Source organism: Pararge aegeria, chromosome 16, assembly GCF_905163445.1.
Source record: "Pararge aegeria chromosome 16, ilParAegt1.1, whole genome shotgun sequence".
NCBI classification, from domain to species: Eukaryota; Metazoa; Arthropoda; class Insecta; order Lepidoptera; family Nymphalidae; genus Pararge; species Pararge aegeria.
The window spans coordinates 3,709,929-3,726,987 of record NC_053195.1 but is presented as its reverse complement, the minus strand read 5'-3'; the positions used below and the strand labels follow the sequence as shown (position 1 = coordinate 3,726,987).

The following is a 17,059-nucleotide window of genomic DNA, read 5'->3' as shown; positions in this document are numbered from 1 at the left end:
AATTCTCATTGTTTCTTAGAAATAAAGCAAGTTCAAATATGTATAAGGATGGGACAGTAAGAATATTAAGTTTCTTGAAGAATGGCTTGCAGCTTTCTCTTTTTTTGATTCCGCATATCGCTCTTATGCACCTTTTCTGCGCAACAAACACACTGTTAATATTTGTTGCGTTTCCCCAAAAGACTATGCCATACCTAAGAATTGAAACTACTTGGGCATGATATTATGCTACTAGTAATGTTTTCTGGTCAACCTTCTTGGACAACATGTATAGTGAATAGGAAAATTGATTTAGTCTTGAGCAAACATATTCAGCGTGTGATTTCCAGGTAAGGTTTTCGTCAATTTTTAAGCCTAAAAATTTAGTTGAGCGTTACTTCAATTTTTTTACCTAAATAGTTAATTTTTAAATTATATGAAGTTTTACGGCGTATATTTTGAAATGTCATAACCGTTGTTTTGTTGAAGTTTAGCTTTAGAGTATTATCACCTAACCATTTTACTATATCCGATAAACTGTTATTTATTGCAGTCTCGTTTTCTTTAACATTTTTACTAATATAAATTACCGTACAATCATCTGCGAATAGCACCATAGGGTGTTTTGTCGCTTGTGGCAGGTCATTGATATATATGAGGAAGAGCAGCGGCCCTAGCACACTTCCTTGAGGCACGCCACAAGTAACTTTTAGTGTTTTAGAGAAGTATTTAGTCTCTATTCGTGTTTGTTCATTAATCTTATCTATTTGTGTTATTTGAAATCTATCTGTAAGGTACGATTTTATTAAATTCAATGCGTTTCCTCTAACTCCGTAGCAATTTAATTTGGACAATAGTATGTTATGGTCAACATAATCGAACGCTTTGGTTAAATCCATAAACAATGATGATACAATTAGTTTATTATCTATATTCGTCATTACATTATAAATAAAGTTATTTATAGTTTTGGATTTCCTAAAACCCATTTGATTTGCATTGAATATATTGAATTTTTCAAAGGAATTGTAAATATTATTGTATATAATTTTTTCAATGATTTTAGAGAACACTGGAATCAAGGCCACTGGTCGGTAACATGAGATATCTTCTCTGTCTTGTTTCTTAAACAACGGCTTTATAATAGATGTTTTTAATTTATCTGGAAATATTCCTTGTTCTAAACACAGATTGATTATACGGCATAAAACAGGTGAGATGATGCATGAAACATGTTTTATAATTTTTGTACATATATCGTCATATCCAGTACTATGTGTCATTTTTAATTGTTTTATGACTGAATGTACTTCTTGAGTAGATGTTGGGAATATGAAAAGTGAATGAGAAATATTAGTGGAAATACGATTGACACAATGTTGATTATTAATATTTTTAGGACGAGATACAAAAAACTCATTAAAAATTTCCGCAATGTCAATAGGATTTCTCAATACCTCATCTCCGTCCTTAATTTGGGTTATACATTCTCTTGGATAATTATTTTTCGGTTGGTTTATGATGTTCCACATTGCCTTAGACTTATTGTTAGACCAATTTATCGAGTAGTTATTTTGAGATTTTTGCGTTAAACAAATGATCTTTTTTAATCGTTTTGAGTAGTTTTTAAAGATCCATTTATTTTCATTATTTGAGTTTATTCTATAATTCCAAAGGAGTTTTCTTTTGCGTTTACATCCTAGTTTTATACCTTTTGATATCCAACGTGGCCTTCTATGATTACTGATCTTAACTCTTACAGTGGGAAAACAAAGATCATAGAATAGCTTAAATGTATCATAAAATTTATTAAAAGCTTCATTAGCTAAATTACAATTGTTTGCATCGGCAAAAGCTATACTTGAAATGCAATTTACAAATTTGTTCATGTTCTGCTTAGAGTAGTCTCTTTTTTCTATGAACCAGTATTGAATTAGACAGCTTTTTTTAACAGGACATTTAAATATCTGTGCAGAATGATCTGATAGTGCCAATTCACAAATCTTCGTCTTACCTTTTGGAACATTATGTAAAATATTATCAATACATGTTCCACTACTTACTCTAGTTGGTTCGTTTACTGAAAAGTGTAAGTTATAGGATGTAATTCTTTGTTTAAAATAATCAGCCGTATTATTTTGTTTAAGGATATCAATATTAAAGTCACCGCATATAACAACTTTTTTATTTTTTAAACGAATGGACTCTAAAATATTAGTAAGAGTATCAAAAAATATGTCAAAGTTATTTAGCCTATTATTTGGCACTCGATAGATGCATATTAATATTATTTTATGTTCAACTAACTCAATAGCAGATATTTCTATTACATTTGAAATACTTAAACGGTTTAAAATATCTAGTGATTTAAATTTATGGCATTTTTTTACTAATATACACGAACCACCGTTCCTTTTGTTTCTGGAATAGTGTGAACTTAGAATATAGTTAGGGATATACAATAGCTTTAAGTCATCTAAAGTCATGTTATGCTCTGTAATACACAAAGCATCAATCGGTTCTTTGTTGCTTTCAAATTCATCTAAATGTGTTACTATCAGATCTGATTTACTGAGAAGTCCATTAATATTTTGATGAAAAATATTTAGATAATTATAGACGAAAAAAGTCTTGATTATTTCCTAATTTAGTCACCGTACTTGTACTGGGATATACCTCTTTATTTTGGTCGTTAGTGTTTATATTATAAGATCGATTTCTGGCCTTTTTTAGTACCGGAAAATAATGTGTTATCTTGTTAGGATCAGTGTAGGGCTTATTTGACCAAGTCACTTTATCTTCAGTCAATTTATACGATTTTTTATTTGCTTTATTTATGTAGGCCTATCACAGGCAATTATGATGCGTTCATACATACATGTTCACATAATTGTAAGGGGATGGTGATAACTTCGTTCGCCAACTTAAACCTAAAGCAACGAGGTTTCCAAACACGTCTATGTCATATTTTACATTTAATGTACGCAAAATCAAATGTGCCATCTAGTGCCTATTCGAACAAATAAATTTTTGACTTTATAATTAAAACTTATTATAATGAATTTTTCCTTATGTGTACTTATTAATAATATAAATAGTCGTGTTTTTTCAAATGTTTGAATAAAAGTGCTTCGCTATCAAGGGCATAATGAGCTACACAGTTTGTGATTAGTTTGTCTGACCGAAACTTCTTTTCTGAAAAATCCTTGAGTTTGTTGAGGTACAAACTTTTTTCGGTGCTTGTAGACTATGTAGCATTGTACCTATATTTTGACAAAGATGAAACCACGAAACAGCTAGTTTAATATAGTATCGTAACTATATTAAGAAACATTCCTTTTGGATAGAATTTATTGGAATTTCGGCCTGTTACCCGAATAGTTAAAATAGCAATACCCAAAAGGAATTTGTGGCATTTAGTCAAATAATGGCAAACATATTGAATAGATTTTATTAGTAACATCTTCTAATACTAACAAAGTTAAAGTAAAACGTAAATAACTAAAGCAATGGCTGGCTGTTATTCATAACGGGCATATTTGCTGCATGTGTGTCTGTGAGTCTGTACGTGCGTTGATTTATTATTTTTTAGACGCAAAAACCTGTAGGTGTAGTAGGTTTGACGTGTGTGTGTGTGCGTGTGTCTGCCTGTGGCATCGTAGCTCACGATTTGCCGATTTTGTTTATTTTTATCTTCGAAAGGAGAATTAGTTAGAAGTGTTCTTAGCTATGTTTTATGAACACAGCTCCCAGCTCCAAAATGGGTATTAAATGAAAGGGCTTGACTAGTAGAATAATGATCACTATATTGAAAAGGGAATGAAGACCAATACCTTCCAAAATTAAAACAAAATAATAAATAAATAATAGGCTATATTTAAATCCATACAAAATGATAACAGATCATTAAAACATTAAAAATAATCTCATTAAATAAAAATGAGAATCTATAAAATGATTATGATTAGAGATAAAATTGTTACATGTATTTCACTGTTAAATTTCTTGTTACATGTATTGTAACGCTAAATTGTTATTCTTGTATGCCCCTTCGGGTAAAAGGCTCCTCCAAGGCATTTCACTGGTCTTCTAATCGTAGCTGTGGCTAGCCGCCTCCGACCCGATATCGCTACTATTTTATCTACCCATCACCCACGTGGCCAAGAGGCCGGCCAATTAAAACTAAAAACTTGGAAATTATTTTTTGTTTGATCAATACCATAGATTGATTAACTGAATGATAACGACTAAAACACCGCAAGATATCTTTGCCTCGTTCGAGTCCACGTAGGACTGGAGTGTATCGACAATGCAGTCGTATTTATATCGAAATACCCAACTCAATGTCATGAACATCGGTTGTTAATCAAATATAGTTTTAATTGTTTCTTGGAAACTATTTATTAATGAAATAATAATTATAAGCGTATTTGTAAAAATCCTAATCAACTTAATAAAATATCTGGCCAATATTAATTTATAGTTAATTATTTACCCACTCTATAAAATTACTGAGACATTTATTATTATTTTTTATTTAGCCGTTAGTATTTGTTATTTGAAACTCGATGTAACGCAAAAAAGAAAGAAACACATAAATGTATAGGAGAGAATGAGATATAATGCATTACACATTTTGTGTTTAGTTTCTATGGTTTTACATTGAAAGCTTGGTAAAAAATAATAAACCTTATTACGGTAATTTATTTACTGAGTTATATTAGTACAACGTCTCTATATTTTAACCTTAGCTTTTACGTATCTGATTGTTTACTATCGATATTATTTTCTTCAGCAAAACATTCTCGTTTATTCTAGAAACGATTAGCTAAATCACATCAAAACCGCAATATCTTATAATACAATGCCACTTAATTACATGGAAGGCGTAGCAAAGTTTGTTTACTCATAACAACGGTGCGACCTATTTCTTGAAGAGGCAAAAACTATAATAACAATCCCCTCTGCCGAAATACGATCAGACCAATGGGTCCTAAATGAAGCAATAAAAAAGATACATAAATTTAAAAGTTAAAGCGTCCTTAAATAAAAATAAAGTCGATAATAATATTAAAATGTAGTTGTAGGTGTGTTTGACACCTCCTCCTCCTAAACGCTGGACCGATTTTGATGAAATTTTATGCGTGAATTTCAATGGGATCCCGGACGTTATGAAAATACAATTGGACCTGGTAGTTGCCGCTTCGTAACTGGGCGTGGATTAATTACATCTGCCAGCTAGTTAATAGAAGATATAATTTCAAGTGAAATCAAGTAGCAAGCAGGTTGGGAAATCGATGATTGACCATTTTCTCGAAAACGAACTATAGAATATATTTTTTTGATGCTATTCTATTGTTTAGCTTTTGACTACCGACTGGCGCAGTAGGCAGCGACCCTGCTTGCTGAGTCCAAGGCCGTGGATTCGATTCCCACAATTGGAAAATGTTTGTGTGAAGAACTTGAATGTTTTTCAGTGTCTGGGTGTTTATATCTATGTTATTAGTATTTATGTATATTATTCATTAAGAAATATTCATCAGCTATCTTAGTACCCATAATACAAGCTACGCTTACTGTGTGGCTAGATGGCGATGTGTGTATTGTTGTAGTATATTTATTTATTATGTCCCGGCGAACTTCGTACCGCGGATCTTTTTTTTTGATGAATGTTATATTTTAATACTTATTATCCTATTCCGGTCTAAGAGGAATGCAAAAAATTAAATATCATAAAAATTGGTCCAGCCGTTCTTGAGTTATAAATGGTGTAACTAACACAACTTTCTTTTATATATATAGATTTAGCTATAATAGCCTTTTAAATAAACGTGGCAGAACTTTAGAATAGTATTGTTTCACACTCTGAGATCTTATCTACTAACACACTTATATATTATAACACACTTATCTATTTCGACGTTAAATATTTATGAGGCAGTATATCAAGGTAAGAGTTTAAAGTTCTCTTTTACTGAATGATTCTAAAATCCTGTGTATAGTACAAACGTAAACGTAAACGAGAACTAAGTCTACTCTTAGGTGCATGCGTCGCTTGATGGCCCAACGTGAAACCGAACTAAGTTTTCCATGTCAACAAATAGGAATAATGGAAGGGATGTCTCAGTTGCTGAGTTTGTTTGCTCTCGATGTATTAATATATTTTTATAGTAGGGTTTTTGTTATTATCTGAATACGAAGAAAAAAGCAAATGTTATCCAATCAATATGTCTGAATTGTAGTAATATGTCAATGTTTTTATTTTTTACCATTATTCTTTATTTAACCCGCGCAACGTCGTCTGCACCTAGAAAAAAACCTAGAAACTAATTGCAGCGCTACCTACGAGGTGGACCTGTTTTATTTCCAAACTATGTTATTCGCGGCCGTACGTGTTATTATATACCCGTCGCAACTTCTAAGCGATAGGTTCAATTTGAATATTTTAAAACTGAATTTGCAGGTATATAATCAAACTTAATATTTATATTACTTCATTTCTTTCGCATTTAAAATATTAGTATTTAGTAGGATGATACGCATGCATTCGATCGTTGTACCCATATGCCTCGCGACTTGCTATATATCTGTGAAGAGTTATGTCCTTTATCTCCGACAATATTTATCAGTTCTTCATTAAAAATGACAGAACATGCTTGATAGTATCCACTTTGAAATAAAAAAAGAATTATAAAAATTGGTCAAAATTTAACGGAGCTATAAAGTAAAATTGATAAAAAATTTCATCCCATATCACGGAGGAAACTTATTGTTTACCGGGATAAAAAGTATCCTATATGTTGACCTGGAATACCAGCTACCATAATGGCAAATTTTATTTAAATCCGTTCAGTAGTTTTCACGTGATGCCCGGATAGACAGACAGACAGACAAAAATTAAATAAAAATCTTTTTGTGACTCAGTATCCCCCGGTCAAAATTTTCAAAATATATTAAATGTACTGAAACCTTCCAGTTACAGTTTTATTATAAGTATAGATATAGATTTAGTTGTCGGCCGATTGGCGCAGTGGGTAGCGACCCTGCTTTTTGAGTCTCATAACCATAACACAAGCTATGCTTACTTTGGGGCTAGATGGCGATATGTGTATTGTCGTGGTATAAAAAAAAATACTGAGTGTTACGTGGTATATATAAAATGGTGCCTCTTTTATGATGCTTAAGTATTCAAAAATGAGGTTCGATCAATATATATCTAATAATTGACAATATCTTGAAGTAATTTAACTCTTTCGTATTTTGTATGTTTTGAGGGTTTTATCTATTTGTGTATATAATACAGTAGTGTATTCCCATTAATATATATAATTTTTATATACCATGTGATATGTATTTTTTTCCTAATCATAATATATTATGCGTATGTGCTGCTGCCCACGAACTCATTCTCTCTTATTTAGGATGCTAAATTAAAAATATTTTAGGATGCTATTGTCGAAAAATAAATTAAAATATTAATAGATGGGTTCATCTTATCTCTCAGACCTACCGAATATGCGACCTAAAAAAAAATTCATAAGAATCGGACAAGCCGATTCAGAGGAGTGTCCCCCCGAATACTATTACCACACGAGAATTGTACCTTCTTCTTTATCGCTCTATTGTACTTGCGTGTTTTTTAATTTTCTCTATAGTATAAAATAAAACTATATAAATTTATTCATACTATTATTAAATTTATAAAGAAAAAAAGAATGCAAAGTTAGGAAATAATAACGCAGTAAGGTTTTCTTAGTTATTTATTTAAATATGACGTGAAAATAAACAGTACTTTAGGGGAAGGGAATATACTTTTAAGCCTTAAAGGCTGCAACGAAGCATTTTAGGTCTCGTTTTAGTTTACAACGTTGTTCTAGTCTTTTTTTAGGCATTTCAAAAGTATTCTTACGGGTTTAAAAACAATAATTGTCTACAAACAAAACACCTTTAGCTATTATTTTTATAGGTTGGATATGGAATGAAAACTTTAGTCAATTAACATTTTATCGACTTTAGATTCTTTGATGACATTTAAAGCTCAAAAAAGTTCAGATCGTTACTATGTTCTCAGCAATAACTTGATCACTTTGTATTATAAAGATTGTTTGTATTGGATGGACGAGGTCGCTCTAACTTCTATGTAACGCGACGCTATCAAACTTTCAAGTTCTTTTTGTTTGCGAAGTTAGCAACTCTATCTATCAACTTTCAAACTATTTTTCCATCGAACTTCTATAATGGAGTGACACTTTTTAATCCTGAAGTAGGCAAGCATTAGGTACTGATGTTGTTGAAAATATATTTTTCTTTTAAATCATTGCTTTTATTATTAATGCGAAAGTGTGTTTGTTTGTCATTACTTAACGCCCTTATTAAGCAACAAATCAACTTGGTTCTTTGCATAGAGTTAATTGAGAGTACGGAGATACTACCAGGACAACAAAAATGGTCTCCACGGGATTTGTAAAGAAACCGTAATAAACGGGGACGAAGATCGTTGGCCACAGCAAAGCTAGCACATTCAGGAGATAAAAATTATATCCCCCGATTATATCCCCTGACAGCATGGCTAGCATGGGCAGGAGACAATTATATCCCCGGGGAAAGGATATAAATTTATCTTCTCCCACAGCTTTATCAACTCTCAGAGCACTAACACACAAGTGGAAATAATATCCAAATAATGTATGCGCATTAATAAACGGGGGTAAACTTCTCCTATTCCATGTTCCAGTGATTTAGCAGGCATTAAAGGGGGGTGCCCTTCAATTATTACACATTATGTATATATATATTATATATTTATTTATTTATATTCTTATTCTAACACTATCATTACAGAATTCTTAAACCTAATGCGACAGTGTAGCTTTCTTTTTTAAAATAATCTTAACATTATAATATTTAATTACCTATACCTGTAACAAATAACCCACATTGCGATCCTTGTGAATTCACTCAGAGCGCAACAATACAAATCACATTGCTCGGATATGACATTGAGGATGCGGAGGGCGCGCGTCATTGGTGCCTCTTTTAATAAATATGTCCGCCCAATCGGTACTTCCAGCAGTGACGGACGTCGCCTCCACCTCACATACCCCTCGGGGACATATATATTATATATATATCATTTATATATTCGGATATTATTTTCACTTGTGTGCCAGTACTCTGAGAGTTGATACATCTGTGGGGGAAGATACATTTCTAGCCTTTCCCCGGGGAGAGAATTTTCTCCTGCCTTGAATTTTCCAAAGTCAGCGGTCCTGGGCCGCTTGTTTCCAGCGCCTTCCAGGAAGATACCAAATATTATATGATTTGAATAAAAAAGTACACATTTGTTCACATTTGTTCCGGATAGGATACTGAAGTATTTTACGTTACAAGTTTCTCATTTTACGTCGCTAGTGAGCGCAGACTTCCTCTCTCGTAGGCAGAAAGATTTAGAGCATAAACAACGATGCTCTAATGCGAGTTAGCGGGCTGGAAGCCATTACTGCATATTTTTACAAACGCAGTGCTGGTTTAGAAACTGAAATTTTCTATATTATTTTTATAAACTCTATTTTCCATATTTTTAATGTGCAAACTTGCGAGATAAAAGGTCACAAAATATTACATTATAGAGGATTAGTATATAATGCAAACTAGCTGACCCGTGCAACTTCGTCTGCACCAAATCGGTTATTACCGGAAAACACGAATAAAATGTCATTTTCTAAAAATGAATCCTAGCTAGATCGATTTATCGCCCCCGAAACCCCCCGTATACTAAATTTCATGAAAATCGTTGGAGCCGATTCCGAGATTCCGATTATATATATATATGAATCGCTCGTTTAAAGATATAAGATATATAATATATAATGCAAATTAAGGTAAGGGCGACATTAATATTGCGTCACATAAAAACTAACTTTTCTAACTAAATAAAATCAAAAAGTTACAAGCCACGAGTACCTATTTCTTGTGTTAACGCACTGTTTCAACTTCGTAACAAAGTTTTAATTTAATACTTGTAGTGGCAATTCTACCCTGAAGCGAGACATTGGAATTGTAATATAAATTGTGTCACAGTTAGAATTTAATATAGTTTACAAGGACTAGTAATTTTAACAGAATTTCACTGATCATAATATGAAGCCAAATTATCTTCATCATCATCATCATATCAACTGATAACCGGCCCACTGCAGGGCACGGGTCTCCTCCCACATTATAGTAGTACGTAGTAGTATGAGTGGGCGGGTAATAGGTTAACAGGACGTTAAATACTCTTGTATTTAACGTCCTGTTAACCCATTACCATTTGTACAGATCTTCTAAAATAAACTCCCGTCAAATATGCACGGCTTAATTAATAATTTCCTCACTCTTAATACACCAGACTGTATAGAGCTTCCATAATAAGTTTAGCTAAGTTGCTGGCATCCGGTAGTCGTAAGTATATAATATATCCACCAACATATATATAACATAAAACCGCTTCCCCGCTTCGTTTCCGAGATACGCTAACCGCTCTGCATTTACAATGTATGATTTTTCCATAAACTATACGATCCACTGAAGACATAGAGAATGGAGCGGATTATAGATTCTATTGGCCGGAATTTGCTATGCTCCGCTCCTCAAGTTCGTCACCGCACTAGTTGACAGGCAGCCTTAATCCGGCAACAAAAAAATGCTTGACGATTCGGCTACACATTGTCCATTCTAGCCGATTTCTGCTAGGCTCTTGGAACTTATGTAAAGTACCGGTACGTTCTACTTTATATACGTTTTTGCTAATTCAAGCTTAAACGGCTTTTGTATTATGGTTAACTTACCAAATAGTATTGGATAGAAGCAGACGTTACTTTGCGGAATTCAATGATGAAAGTGGAATATCTTGGCATATATTTGCGCAGCAGGCGTCTAATGAGCTAAGAATGATGGATATGTAGTATGGATAAGTAAGTTTATTTATCAAAAAGTCAAAGTAGAAATACCAATAATAGTACACCTTTATATTTGACGACCTCCCTGGCGTAACGGTGAGCTCTGTTAAGTAGGAGGTCCCAGGTTCGAGTTCCGGCCAAGGCCAATTTGGGAATTTATAATTTCAGATTTTTTTCTGGTCTCATCTGGGAGGCTTTGACCGTGTCTAGTTACCACCCTGTCGACAAAGACGTGCTGCTAAGTGATTTAGTGTTCCGGTGCGATGTCGCGTAGAAACCGATTACATGTTTGTGTGATTTATGACTACCTATCATAATCCCTAACAGGTTAGCCCTCTAACATCTTAGACTGCATCTTAGCTTACCACCAGGTGAGATTGCAGCCAACTGCTAGCCTATAGTGGAATACAAAAAAAGAAAAAACAAACCTCTCTGTTGAAAAAAAACTTTGATTGGCTTTCATAAACTGTTGATAACCGCTAATCGAGTGATCACTAACTGACCTTCATGTATTAGAGGGCAATACACTTATGACATAAGAGTAGATTGATTATCTGTCCAGCCCACAATTATTTGATGTTTGTAATGAAATCCAAGACTGCCTTAGCACACAGACTCTTAGTAGCCGGTAAATTATTGAATAGCTTTTGTCTTCACAGGTAGGTATTTTCAGGTACTTATGTCAATTAAACTTGATTTGCTATACTCCGCAAAAAGCATATACATACCTTTCTTGTATAATAATTATACTAACTTGTATAATTATTTATTTGGTATCTATGACCCATCACTACACACTACACTATAACATAAATAGAATAATTAAAAACTAAACTAAATAAAAAAAAAAAAACTTACATTAAATATTAATATCGAATATAAAAAAATATAAAAAAAGTTACAAATTAAAATTTCTGCGTCAAGGCAACCCTACGTGGAGTCAAAGTCAAAGTCAAAAGTCAAAAATATCTTTATTCAAGTAGGCCCGTAGGTGGCACTTTTGATGCGTACATAAGAATTACACGGTAGTGAGATGATGGCGATAACCACATTAGTAAACTTAAAACTAAAGCTACGAGGGTTCCAAACGCGTCCTGGTCTAAGAAGAAGCCCACAACAAACTTAGCCGGGTGTTTTTTTTTTTGATATCACTATCTCACAATGTCATTTTAAATTATTAGAAGAAAAGGAGTTTAATATACAACTTGTAAATTGGGGAGTCGTATCGATTTATTAGTGCTTTCTTTATATAACGATTGAATCTGTTAGTGCCAATCATTCTCAAAGTATTGAAGGTAATTCTATATTACCTGAATTGAATACCATCGCCTAAAAACAACGCAAGACTTCGCAGGGCATGCTGGGAAAACGTCCATTAACTTGAGGCGTAGGTGTTAAGTATCATGTGCGTGTAATTACAGCGGCAACTGCGCCTTTCAGACCGCAACTCAGCATCGCACCAATGCTGTTTGGCGGCAGATATAAGCATGGCGTTAGTACTTCGCCGAACGAGCGCTGTGACAAATTCAAATTCAAAATTTCTTAATTCATGTAGGCCTATCACAGGCACTTATGAAGCGTTCATACATATTTGTTTACATAATTGTAAGGGGATGGTGATAACTTAAAGCTAAAGCTACGAGGGTTCCAAACGCGCCCTGGTCTAAGAAGAGCCCACAACAAACTTAGCCGGGTAAATTTTTTTTGTTATCACCTTCCAGTAAATTTATATTAAGCTATGAAGCTAGAGCAATTCACACCCAAGCTTTTTTATCGCTTAAGTAGTCCTTAATATTATAATAGGATTTTTCTGTAAGCTTACGTTTTATATACACTTTGAACTTATTGAGAGACATCTCAAAGATTTCATTTGGTAATTTGTTATAAAATAATATACAATTGCCCTTGAATGAATTTGCAATTTTGTGTAGCCTATTAAACTGCACAACGAGTTTATTTTTGCTTCTAATATTTATATTGTTACAGTCCATTTTCTTTTTAAATTTTGATATATTTTTATGGACATAAATTAAATAATAGACAAATATTGCTACTACTACTGATAGATATTTTAGCTAATGAACGTTTACCTAGTTCCTCGCCTAATTAATGAATTACCTGATGATGTACGAGACGATATTAATCCTCGTAATATTAAGAAAAAACTGAAATCCTTCTTTTTAAGTTAAGCACTTTTATCACTTTAAGCACATATGATCATTTTTATACAGAACATGTTAAACTGGCAATAATGTTCTGTAGTTAACGTACCTAGACTTAATTCTCTGTTAGCATATATTTCAAACCTGGCTGGTCTTCTGATGCTAGCTATAAGTATTTTTTTGTAAACTTTTTTGTACATAAATAAATAAAATAAAATAAATATTACTGGCAACTTAAACTGTCCAGCATTTTTTATTACCGGCGTGTCATTTCGTTGCATTCCGAAAACTCATCGATCCTCTCAGAACAGTTTTTTTATTAAAGCAGCAATTCCCGAGCAAGTGGCGGAAAATTAAATTAAATGCTAAGCAACCACGTTACATATTGCATCCGGCTCAAGTAACACTGGTTTTCATAGCTCATGAAGTAGCTGGGAACTAACCGCGTGCAAAACTTGTCAGAGATACGAAAAGTCATTTTATTAGCAATAAGGCTTGCACATATCTCCGAATTTTGTATCGATCAAATATACAGATAACATGGAGAATTTAATCTCATTGTAATCTCATTTGTGAGATAGTAGCACGTGTTACACGGGTGATAGGTATTCATAAAACAGCGGATTTTGAATTTTAACTAGTGATAAATGCGCATGTGTTTCAATGTATGTAATTCTCATAATATAATATGTTTATTATGAAAATTAAGCTTAATTTTCTACATTCTGCGAAAAGCAGGAGAATCTGTATGGTGTAATTTATAATTTCTTCAATCCTTATACATACTCCATACCATACTGATCTTCGTACAAAAGCTTTTACAAGGTAAAACTTTAAAAAAATAAGTTTCGCAAGATTTTTTTAAGATTTATCTAAAGAAATTAAGAACTGAAGGCCAGGTCGTTCTGTGTTGGAGTAAAATAATATTGTTGTATTATTAAGCGTGTAACGTGAAATGGTTACCTGAATTTCGCAACTCAATATTTAGTTTCGGAATTATCCTAACATAATAATTGTGAAACTCGATCATTTGTGAAAATCAATCTGAAATAGTGCTGAAACATCAAAACATATTTTGTATTACAATGTTTGTATTAAAGAACGATTGTGCTTTCAATACAAATTATAATTGAACCTTGTGCAATTGAAATTGAATTACTGTGCTAGTTTAGATAAGATAAACGAAATCATTAAAATAAAATCAGGAAACCACATTTTTATTCCCAATAAAAGCTCAAATATAATAAAAATATCGCGGAAACCATTTTTTGTTGCGGGAGAAAAAATATCCTATGTCTCTAGGACGGAAGCTATCACAATGCAAAATTTTGCCTATATTAGCTACACAGCCATGCATATATAACGAAGAGTATTGTTCTAAATGCCGCGGGTATATTTCCCGCGTGGTTTTCTGTGATAAAAATCATATGTCCATCATTAGGAGGCAAGCAATATGTGCCATATTTCATTAAGATCGGTGTGCAGTGACAACAAACACACTGACACACTTTCCCATTAATAAAATAACTAGCAACCCGCCCCGGCTTCAATGCAATGAAAATTAAGCTTAATTGACTATACTTCGCGAAAAGCAGGAGAATCTGTATGGTGTAATTATAATAAATATAATATGTAAGTGTGCAATATAATAAAGTCAACATCTCCTGAGGATGCTCCGGTTTCGTCGGCATTTCCTGTTATGGAAATCGAACCCACGGCCTTTGTCTCAGAGAGCAGGGTTGCAGAAAACTGCGCCGATCGGCAGTCACAACGAACTTAACTAACGTATAATTAAGAGTCCTTTTTAACATAAAAATTGTAAAAAAATAAATATGTCATAAAATAATAATATAACTGGCTTTTAATTTCGTAGATACCTACCTCATTTAATTAGGAAGAAAAAAGTATTCACTTCTCCAGTTAATTTTATCTTAATAGTTTTGTTACCTCCGTCCTTTGGAATTTGAATTACGATCTTCTTTGATTTTTGCTTGAAATATTTATTTATAGAATCACCATCATCATCATCAATTCATCCGATTGACGTCCACTGCTGGACATAGGTCTTTTGTAGGGAGTTCCACAATCCACGGTCCTGGGCCGCTTGCCTTCAGCGGCTCCCAGCGACTCGCCTGATGTCACCTGTCCACCTCGTTGGGAGCCGACCGTCGGTTACTGGTGCGGGGTCGCCATTCCAGCACCTTAAGGTGCAATTTTGTGGCATTATCAACTTATTTGTTTCTTGTTATTTACAAACGCATTAATTAACGCACACAATCAACTATCACCAAAGATCGCATGTGATGCAGGTAGGTCGCTTTTATCCACTTTGAAAATTTAATAAAATTAAAAAAAAAAAAATATTATATTTTTTTTAGTTTTATCATGTTATTTCAAAAAAAAGAACATCGAGAACCCCCATCATACATTGCAGCAGCATGGTGAGCCTGTGTTCTAAAATTATCTTACAAATAGATGAATGATTTGCTAATTGGTATAAACATTATCATCAATAAATTAACGTCCCAATACTGGGCACATCCCTATTCTCTTAAGGAGAGAGGATTTAAGAGCATACACGCTTTAAAGCCCACCACGCTGCTTTAATGCGGGGTTGTGGATGATTAATATCACGTGTAATGATAAACAGGACGGCTTACCGTGGTTTGAGAGGAATTGGATTGGCAATCGCCTGATTGCTAAATTCACTGTGGTACCGAGTAATACTGAGTTTAGTTAGTTTTTTATGTTACCGATAAAAATCTAATACGTTTACAATTCTACTGCCGACCCGGGTATCAAATCTAGGGCCTCGTGACATACAGATCAAAAGGCCCTGAATACTTGAGAATAATATAATTTTAGCAAATGTTACTTACCCTTTATTACTATTACCATGTTGTATATGTACTGTTTTCACAACTGTTGAAATAAATATCTAAGTAGTAAAAAAAATATTTAATGTTAAGTGATTAACTGGATTACTCTTAATTAAATTAAAATATAAGGAACTGGTTAAATCGTCGTGAAATGCACCTACCCAATTGTTGAGGGTCTACAATGCACTATATACGCTTCATTCCATGGAGGTTCTTGAAGCTTCTACAGGAATATACAATAAAAACATATATTTTTCTAATAATCCTTCCTTTATACAGTTATATATAATTTGATTTCTCATACCGAAAATTGCCAGGAATTAATTTAAAATTGAAACTTAAAAGATTACCCAATTATATTATAAATAAGTCAATTTTATAACTAGAGTAAATTAACTCACCAATTTAATGTTCTCGGGTCAGCAATTTAACTTTTTATATCATTCGGAACTAAAACAGACACTTAACTTTTATTTTTATAAATCCAAAACTTGATAAGGAAACTATAACATTGGTTATAAAAAGTTAGTTGGAAAATAACTCGACTATGTTCCTTTTTCAAAACTTTTCAGCGTCAACTTTTCTGTTAAATTTTCCCGCGTATGAGGAGCACAACCGCGTACCGTGCTTCCACCACGATGGTTTGAAATATACTGGCGCATCGTCCGTGCTGATACCATGGATTCATTTAATATATTATCTTTTTATTTATTGTGGTATGACATAAGATGTATTTTATAGAGTAATTTACATTTTTATCTAAATGTTGTTAACGTAGATTTTTACCAGAATTCTTGCGTTTGATTTAAAAATGTTGACGATGCCCTACTAGGTAACTATGACTGGGAAACTCCGTTAACAGTTTGAATGAGTACTATATTGAAACTAACAAAATAGGAACTAAAATACTGTAAAGAAAAATACAGTGGTTTCTTTAGATTCGCATTAGATTGTTTACAATTCATAACTTTTTTTTATCTATATTACATAATATTGTTTTATATTTCAGTACAAATTTTATGATAGGATAATATCTTCGACATTTATCTCAAGTGCATTCCCTATCGATATATTTTACGGTCTGTTAGTAAGTAACTAA

The 17,059-nt window shown here is 33.0% G+C and overlaps 1 protein-coding gene across 2 annotated transcripts in view; it reads right to left on the bottom strand.

Annotated features, from left to right (window-relative positions):
• The window catches only part of LOC120630347 (prolactin-releasing peptide receptor-like), a 169,527-nt gene extending 152,962 nt beyond the window's left edge, over positions 1–16,565 (bottom strand). For both annotated transcript variants that reach the window (XR_005659023.1, XM_039899546.1), the window contains exon 1: positions 16,362–16,565. The gene's annotated coding sequence lies outside the window, so the exon portion shown is untranslated. The remainder of the gene's footprint in view (positions 1–16,361) is intronic.
• Between the last annotated feature and the right edge of the window lie 494 nt (positions 16,566–17,059).